At 40.6% G+C, this 8,925-nt stretch overlaps 2 pseudogenes; both read right to left on the bottom strand.

The window, feature by feature from the left end:
• Positions 1 to 6,260: 6,260 nt before the first annotated feature.
• LOC102471565 (cysteine dioxygenase type 1 pseudogene) lies at positions 6,261 to 6,757 on the bottom strand (annotated as a pseudogene).
• Positions 6,758 to 8,093: 1,336 nt separating this feature from the next.
• On the bottom strand, positions 8,094 to 8,694 carry LOC102467765 (cysteine dioxygenase type 1 pseudogene; annotated as a pseudogene).
• Between the last annotated feature and the right edge of the window lie 231 nt (positions 8,695 to 8,925).

Consider the following 8,925-nt stretch of genomic DNA (forward strand, 5'->3'; position numbering starts at 1 on the left):
AAGAGAGGTCAAATATAAGCAAGATGTGGCAGAGTATCAGCGGTTGTAATATAGCCATATGTTCCTCCATACTTTCCAGGCTCCTTTGTGTTTAGGAGGGCCATGTGACTATTTTTAGCAAACGTAATTTAGCAGCACTAATGGATATCACTCCAGCTGTGGAGACTGAGAATCTGGTACAAGGGAAAAAGAAAAGAATCCAGTGTAACTTCTGTCATTCTCTTTACCTTCACTGGAAACGGTGTCATCACAAGATGGAAGGAGTCCTACTTCCTGTTTGTCCTTCCAAATGTCCTGTCACTTGGAGGAGAGCTGACTGATCTAGATTGTGATATGTGCAAGAAATAAAATATTAAATTACGTAAATGTGGACATTATTATAGCAGCCAATATTGATGGTCCTGACTACTATGGAAATTGTACCTTGAAGTAGAGTATTGCTATAATTAAAACAAACATGTGTCACTTGTTTCGGAGTTCAGTAGCAAGCAGCAAGAAACTAATCCTGGAAGCTAGAATGATGGTGATAATGTTTGTTTGCTGGAAAGATCATGATGCATTTTTGCATAGTATAAAATACAGTGTGGCTTTTCTGACAACCCAATATTTTGCAGTGGCAGAAAAATTAGTAAAATATTGCTGTAATAACTTTTTTTCTAAGAGATATTTTTGCTATAGGGCAAATGAGCTTGCTGGAGAGACAGAGAGAGGCATATAGACAACAAGAAATCATCCCCCATGGGGAATGGCAATGCCACAATCCCTTCACCTCCATTGTCCTCTCAGGGTTTTGGGCACACACACACACACACACACACACACCATGAGTTTCAAGTCACCAGGTCTGAGATTTGAACAGCGATCAGCCATGTGGGAGTCCAGTGACACAATCATTACGCCATTTGCAGGTCTCACATGTTGCTGTGATAACTTAAAGCTTACCTGGTACCTACAGAGTAAGCAGCTCTAAGTGGTTGGATATAATCATTCAGTGATGGAAACTATTGGATGTGAGGTTTTACAGAAGGAGATGAATTCAAGAAATAAGCTGGCTTTCAAAAATAAGAAATAAAGAGGGACAGCAGGTGGTGTGTAGTTGAACAAATGAACCTGGATGGACTCTCACATGGCTGACCATGGTTCAAGTCCCAGGCTTGGCGACTTGCTTTCTCACTTTCCCTCTCTCTCTCTCACTGTGTCTTTCTCTGGTAAAATTAAAATAAATAAATAAACAAGTTTAAATAATTATTTTTTTTTAAAAAAGAAATAGGTAGAAAAAGAGATATTGTCAATATACAGAAAATATAGCAAATAAATATATGAAGTCTAGAAATCTGGGTCTTTGCAAAGACAGAAAAGTTAACTACCTCTAGAGCCCATATTTCTAGTAGAATATGGGAATTAAAAAGTTTTGAGAAAAAAAAAAAGAAAAACTGAGCCAGGAAAAAGATAAGATTTCAGAGTGTGGTCAGATAGCTTCGGAGTTACCATTAAGTTGAGAGATTTAAAACTTATGTTCAGGAATCAGCAGGTGACATAGTGGTTAAGAAACTGGACTCCCACATGGCCAGCCACTTTCAAGTCCCAGATTGGGTGACTTGACAATCACGCTGAGTATGTGTGCATGTATGCCTAAAATCCCAGGAGGAGAAGGAAGAGAAGGGACTCATGTGGCTCTCCCCCTGGGGGATGACTTCTCACTTTCCCTCTCACTGTCTTTCTCTTGTCTCTCTGGCGAGCACATGTGACTTACGGGAAAAAAAAAAAAAAAAAACTTAGGTTCAGAGAAACACTGCGTGTAGTTACTGGCACATGTAACTGAGTAAAAGTAAATAACAAGAAACCTATTTCAGAGGGAATGACATTGCCAAAGAAATTATGAGCCCAAGACTAAAATATTCTTAGTCAGTTCAAGACTTAAAGCAATTGATCATTTTTTGCCTAAGAAAAAGGTTTTAAATATTGTAGACCCCCAAGGAGATCTCACTTATCGTTCTTCATTTCACAGGTGGCCAGGGAGGATAACTGGAAAAGAATGAACACCACAGGGGATAAAGTGTGGAGGAGAGGGAGAGGGACACGGTGGACAGGGGAGATCCTCCCTGAGGCCTGAACCAGGGTTTGATCATAAACTTCTCAAATAGCCACAGCAAGGAGATACCATGTTGCCTACCTGTGGGATTTCAGAATAACTCTGGACACAAGACTGCTATATGTCTCACAGTTTCTATTCTTTTCTCCCCAGAATGCATCTTTTGGACGTTCTATGCTGGGTTTCAGAGGAGGCAAATGTGTTGTGCTTTTGAAGTACAGGTAGCTATATCATAAAGTACCACATCTGCCTAATAGAGAGACCTGCATATCACATAAAGATCCGAAATTTAAAACTACAAGAGTGACTGGACTAGCTTACTGAGAGAGAAAGAAACACACATTGATTATCTCACAGTTTCTGTGGGTCAAAACTCCTGATACAGTTTCATTGGAATCTCTGTTTAGGATTTCACAAGGTTGCAATCAAGGTATCTTCTAGACTCTGTTCTCATCTGAAGACTTGACTGGGGAAGCATTTATTTCCTTTCAACTCTAGAACTAATAGTTTATTTCTCCAAGGCCAGTAGGAAAACTAACCTTCCATTCTTTATCAGAATTTTATATGACATAACCTAATTAAGAGAATGACATCTTATCATATCAATACTTACTGATAAATATTGTGTGTGTGTGTGTGTGTGTGAGAGAGAGAGAGAGAGAGAGAGAATATTTGCTGTACCGGATTGGGTAGAAACAATCACAGGTTCTACCAACACTCTGAGATTTGATTGATTGTCTGCCTCTTGGTTAATTTGTCAGATATAAATATTTGGTGGCCAGAGGGTAATATATTAATTTTTATCGATAACTATATGCTCCTATATATTTTCTAGGCTCCTTTCTAGTAAAATGGCCATGTGGCTAATTCTCTCCAGTGAAATGTGAGAATAAATGTAGGTCACTTCTGGGCTGAGATGGTTCATTTTATGACATAGTTTCCCTGTCTCCTCTTCCTCCTTCCATAGAGACTGTGAAGGTCCCATGCGGAAAGATGCGACATAGAAGTCTGACTTTCTGAGTAGCACTTGGAGAAAAGGCACCAAGCGAATAGCTTCACTTGCCTCTAAACTGTGACACAAGAAAGAAGAAACCCTTCTTATGTTAAGCCGCTTACTTGAGAGTTGTCGAAACTGCTAGTGTTACTTATCCTGACTAAAATACACACATAAACTAAGCAAACTGTTAATTATGTCAAATGTTGATACGTGCTAAGCAAAAGAAGATGCAGATTACCAAAGGTTTCAAGGGTTTGCAGCATCAGGTAATGGAGGGAAACAGGTTCACTGAGAAGATGACTTTTCCATGAAGACCTAAGAGAAGCAAAGAACTAGCAAAGCAGGCATTGAGGGGAGGAGCACTCCAACAAGAAGCAATGCAAGGGTCAAGGCACTGAGATGGGAGACGGATAAATAGCATCTGACTGTGAGAGATTCTGCCCACAATCACCTTTTTGTACAGTAGTATTTCCCTATCCCAAGATTGTTTTGTATAATGAGTTATTTTTCTGAGCTTCATTCATTCATTTATTTTAAAAACAAGTATTTTAAGGACTAATATATGGATTTTAGTATATTATAAATAAACTTGTGATTTCATTGGAAAGCTATGAGCATTGTTTATACTTCTGACTTTCATTTTGGTTTTTGTCTCTGATTCGATCTTTCCTGCTTGGTAACAAAACATATTTTGTGCTGTTTTTAGAGAGATTTTTGCTATAGGGCACATGTGCTCACGAGAGAGACATAGAAAGTAAGAAATAACCTCCTCAGAGAGTATGGCCACACCGCAATTCCTTCTCCATTCTCTTCTTGGGATTTTCAGCACACACAAACACACGCCCAGCATGAGTTTTTAGCTACTGGGTCCAGGACTCAAACTATGTTTGGCTATGTGGGAGTCCAGCAATGTAACCATTACACTATCTGCTGAGTCCTTGTTGTTGTTGTTGTTGTTTTAATCTAAGGGGGAAATATGCCAATTTGGTAAAATTAGTCTGATATAATAATCTTTTTAGATTAATCCTCAACCTTTTTTGTTTAAGAAAAGGGTCCTTGTTTTATTTTTTAATCTAAGGGAGAAATATGCCGATTTGGTAAAATTAGTCTGATATAATAATCTTTTTAGATTAATCCTCAACCTTTTTTGTTTAAGAAAAGGCTCATTCTTCTAGATTTTTTTCCCCAAACCCAAGCTAGCACCTGAGAGGAAAAATGGCAGTGGTAGTCCACGTCACTGCATGGCAGCAGCTGGGTTGTTGGATACAGATGTCCACAAGGCATCTTTTGGTATGCTGGTTTCTCAAGAGAGAAGTGGTCATCTCAGCTGCCTGGACTTGAGGAATTTGATTGGTCCTGCCTCTGGTATTTAACTGGTGGCTGCTGAGGCCTGCAGCTACCACAGCTCATGGTTTGAACACTCAGCTTCACTGTGCTCGATGCTGCTCCCTCGCTTATTTGTCTCCACGTAAGTTGTTGCTGTTGCTACAAACACCTCTCAACTTCAGCCATACATGTTGTCTACTCCCCAGCTCAGATTCAGTACAGTTGAACTCGAGATACCCCTCCATCTCACTGTGATGCTGCTCCCCTGAATTGACTCTGCAGCAGCTTCCCTCAGTCGGATGCTAGGACATCCATGAGGTAATCTCTTTCCTACCTCTTATATAAATCAAAGCAGGAGTCCCTGCTCTAACATGATTACCCTCTGGGCCAAAGCCTAGAGAAGGCACATCTTTGGAGGGACACATTTGTTGCACTGTGGGCCTCACCTAGTTCTGTCCGACTTTTCCCACTGACATGACAGTGCTGGAAGACCTATCTTTCCTTTTACTTCCCTTTCCTATCTACCTGGGACTTTCTCTGAATAGAAGCAGAGCCTTTAGACTGCCCGAAATCCTTACAGCATGTGTTCCTTCCAAATCCGGGCTCCTTGCTAAGTACGTAAGAGAGTTAAGGACAAGAGAAAGAGTTCTGCTTTACCAATGAGAAAAACTGAATTAGGAGGTCTTTATAAAATATTGGGTTGTCAGAAAAGTCATGACTATTTTTCTATGCAAAAATACGTCTTGACTTTTCCAGCGACCCGATATTATACTGACATTATGGCAAAGGATATTAAGCATCTACCTAACTTCAACATTCAATTTTTCATTTGAGGAATTAGTCCCACCATCATTCCAAGTTAATAGGTGAGGAAATTAAAGCACAGGAAAGCTGTCATTAGTCAGGACTAGTAGCAGGTCTCAATCCTCTTCTGGTGTTTTTCCACCTCGGTGTTTTGTCTCTTTGGTTCAAATAAAGTAACTTTCAATTACTTTTAAGTTTTATTTCCTTAAGTCTCCTACAATTAATCCCACTCTCATTCAAATCATTTACCAGCTTAGATCTTCTTTGCATTTGTTTAAATAGGTTTTCTCTTGGTTTCTTACCTTCTGACTGTTCTTTTCTTTTCAGCATCTTTCTCTGTGTGTGTGTGTGTGTGTGTGTGTGTGTTCAGTGTTCAAATCAAGTTTCACTAAAATTATTTGGCAATTTTGGTATTAATATAGTCTTTGACTGTAACTATAGGACAGAAACATGAGTTAATGTCTGGGTTTGTTGTGAGTTTGGATATGACGTACTTTTCTAAATCCTTTGCTCTTCATGTCATTACTAAATGGCAAAATGCCTTAAGTTTTTCTATTACTCATTGAGAAGAAATTTGTAAAATAAGATTAAAAAAATAAATCCACTGATTCAAAAAATTTTCTTCAAATATGAAGAACATACAAAGTATTTTAAAGAGATCTACATTTGTTTCTCCAGGTAGCATTTAATGTCTATGGTTTCTTGTTTTTACTACTGATAATTATAGTTCAGGGACCAAAGTGTTTTCAAAAGCTATAAAAACCCTCACTGATACTCCCAGAACACTTTCAAAGGAATTAAGAGGATAAAATCAGGCGAGCACTTGATTTGGCCTTGCAAAATTGTGAGAGCGTAGGTTTTTCTTTTGCAGTAGCTCAGACCAGTATTTGCTTACTTAATGTCTGACAACCGGCATCTGCTTTACAGTAGCTCTAGGTATGGGCCTATCTAGTTACAGAAGAGCACAGGATGGAAGGCCTTCCTGTCCAAGACAGACGTGCAGCAGACCTTAACATGAAACCTCGGAGAGGCTGTTGCTCCTTAGTTGTTCTTCAGTGAACCTGAAACTGTTAATGGAGTCCTGGTTCCAAATTTGCTATGGAATGTCATGGTGACTTTGTTTGTATGTCCTGTCCTTTGATCAAAAGTATAGCAGGTGTCAAAAGGCGGACTGTACAGGTGAAGGCTCACAGCGGGCTCTGTGCGGCTGATGTTCTCGCTCCATGTAAGCCATAGAATCGTTGATGTAGGCACACTGGTTTTCCCTCAAGATTCTTTCGGACTTCTTGGTCATCTCATTGGCTTTTTTGTCAGGCCAGGCAAACAACGTCTCCTTCAGGTTTCCCTGCAGCATCTTCAGGAAGCAGTGGGAGCCCGTGTGATCATGAATACTGCCGCCATGCCCTTCACTCCAACAGAGAATCATCAGGTTAAATTTTCCATTTCCTTGATCCACAAGATTTCGGGTATATCTGTACGGGGTCGAACTTGGCGTACACCGCCCACTCGGCGGGGTCGCTCTGTTAGGCTTCCAGGACGGCCTGTACCGCCTCCACGGTGCCCTCGTTTAGAGCCTTTAGACTGCCCGAAATCCTTACAGCATGTGTTCCTTCCAAATCCGGGCTCCTTGCTAAGTACGTAAGAGAGTTAAGGACAAGAGAAAGAGTTCTGCTTTACCAATGAGAAAAACTGAATTAGGAGGTCTTTATAAAATATTGGGTTGTCAGAAAAGTCATGACTATTTTTCTATGCAAAAATACGTCTTGACTTTTCCAGCGACCCGATATTATACTGACATTATGGCAAAGGATATTAAGCATCTACCTAACTTCAACATTCAATTTTTCATTTGAGGAATTAGTCCCACCATCATTCCAAGTTAATAGGTGAGGAAATTAAAGCACAGGAAAGCTGTCATTAGTCAGGACTAGTAGCAGGTCTCAATCCTCTTCTGGTGTTTTTCCACCTCGGTGTTTTGTCTCTTTGGTTCAAATAAAGTAACTTTCAATTACTTTTAAGTTTTATTTCCTTAAGTCTCCTACAATTAATCCCACTCTCATTCAAATCATTTACCAGCTTAGATCTTCTTTGCATTTGTTTAAATAGGTTTTCTCTTGGTTTCTTACCTTCTGACTGTTCTTTTCTTTTCAGCATCTTTCTCTGTGTGTGTGTGTGTGTGTGTGTGTGTGTTCAGTGTTCAAATCAAGTTTCACTAAAATTATTTGGCACTTTTGGTATTAATATAGTCTTTGACTGTAACTATAGGACAGAAACATGAGTTAATGTCTGGGTTTGTTGTGAGTTTGGATATGACGTACTTTTCTAAATCCTTTGCTCTTCATGTCATTACTAAATGGCAAAATGCCTTAAGTTTTTCTATTACTCATTGAGAAGAAATTTGTAAAATAAGATTAAAAAAATAAATCCACTGATTCAAAAAATTTTCTTCAAATATGAAGAACATACAAAGTATTTTAAAGAGATCTACATTTGTTTCTCCAGGTAGCATTTAATGTCTATGGTTTCTTGTTTTTACTACTGATAATTATAGTTCAGGGACCAAAGTGTTTTCAAAAGCTATAAAAACCCTCACTGATACTCCCAGAACACTTTCAAAGGAATTAAGAGGATAAAATCAGGCGAGCACTTGATTTGGCCTTGCAAAATTGTGAGAGCGTAGGTTTTTCTTTTGCAGTAGCTCAGACCAGTATTTGCTTACTTAATGTCTGACAACCGGCATCTGCTTTACAGTAGCTCTAGGTATGGGCCTATCTAGTTACAGAAGAGCACAGGATGGAAGCGATGGAAGGCCTTCCTGTCCAAGACAGACGAGCAGCAGACTTTAAGATAAAACCTCGGAGAGGCTGTTGCTCCTTAGTTGTTCTTCAGTGAACCTGAAACTGTTAATGGAGTCCTGGTTCCAAATTTGCTATGGAATGTCATGGTGACTTTGTTTGTATGTCCTGTCCTTTGATCAAAAGTATAGCAGGTGTCAAAAGGCGGACTGTACAGGTGAAGGCTCACAGCGGGCTCTGTGCGGCTGATGTTCTCGCTCCATGTAAGCCATAGAATCGTTGATGTAGGCACACTGGTTTTCCCTCAAGATTCTTTCGGACTTCTTGGTCATCTCATTGGCTTTTTTGTCAGGCCAGGCAAACAACGTCTCCTTCAGGTTTCCCTGCAGCATCTTCAGGAAGCAGTGGGAGCCCGTGTGATCATGAATACTGCCGCCATGCCCTTCACTCCAACAGAGAATCATCAGGTTAAATTTTCCATTTCCTTGATCCACAAGATTTCGGGTATATCCGTACGGGTCGAACTTGGCGTACACCGCCCACTCGGCGGGATCGCTCTGTTAGGCTTCCAGGACGGCCTGTACCACCTCCACGTTGACCTCGTTGCTGGTGAAGAGCTGGTGCAAGATGCAGACCAGCTCGGCCAGGGTCCGTGGCTTCAGCATCTCCGGCTGCTCCATCCTCGCAGGCTCACTGCTGGCTGGCCTAGGGCCGCGCGCGGGTGCACACAAGCTTCGGGCGCTGAAGGCTGGCACGCCTATGCCCCGCGGAGGCCGAGGTGCCCCCGGGCCTAGCGGTCTGGCTGAGTCTTCAGCATCTTTCTTAAAACTATGACCCTTATAACATTCTCAATAATATTCAGATAGGAAGAGCCACAAATCACTTGTTGAATGAGTGTGTGTGTGTGTGTG

The sequence above is a fragment of the Tupaia chinensis genome, unplaced genomic scaffold (genome assembly GCF_000334495.1).
Source record: "Tupaia chinensis unplaced genomic scaffold, TupChi_1.0 Scaffold145082_1, whole genome shotgun sequence".
In the NCBI taxonomy this organism is placed as follows: domain Eukaryota; kingdom Metazoa; phylum Chordata; class Mammalia; order Scandentia; family Tupaiidae; genus Tupaia; species Tupaia belangeri.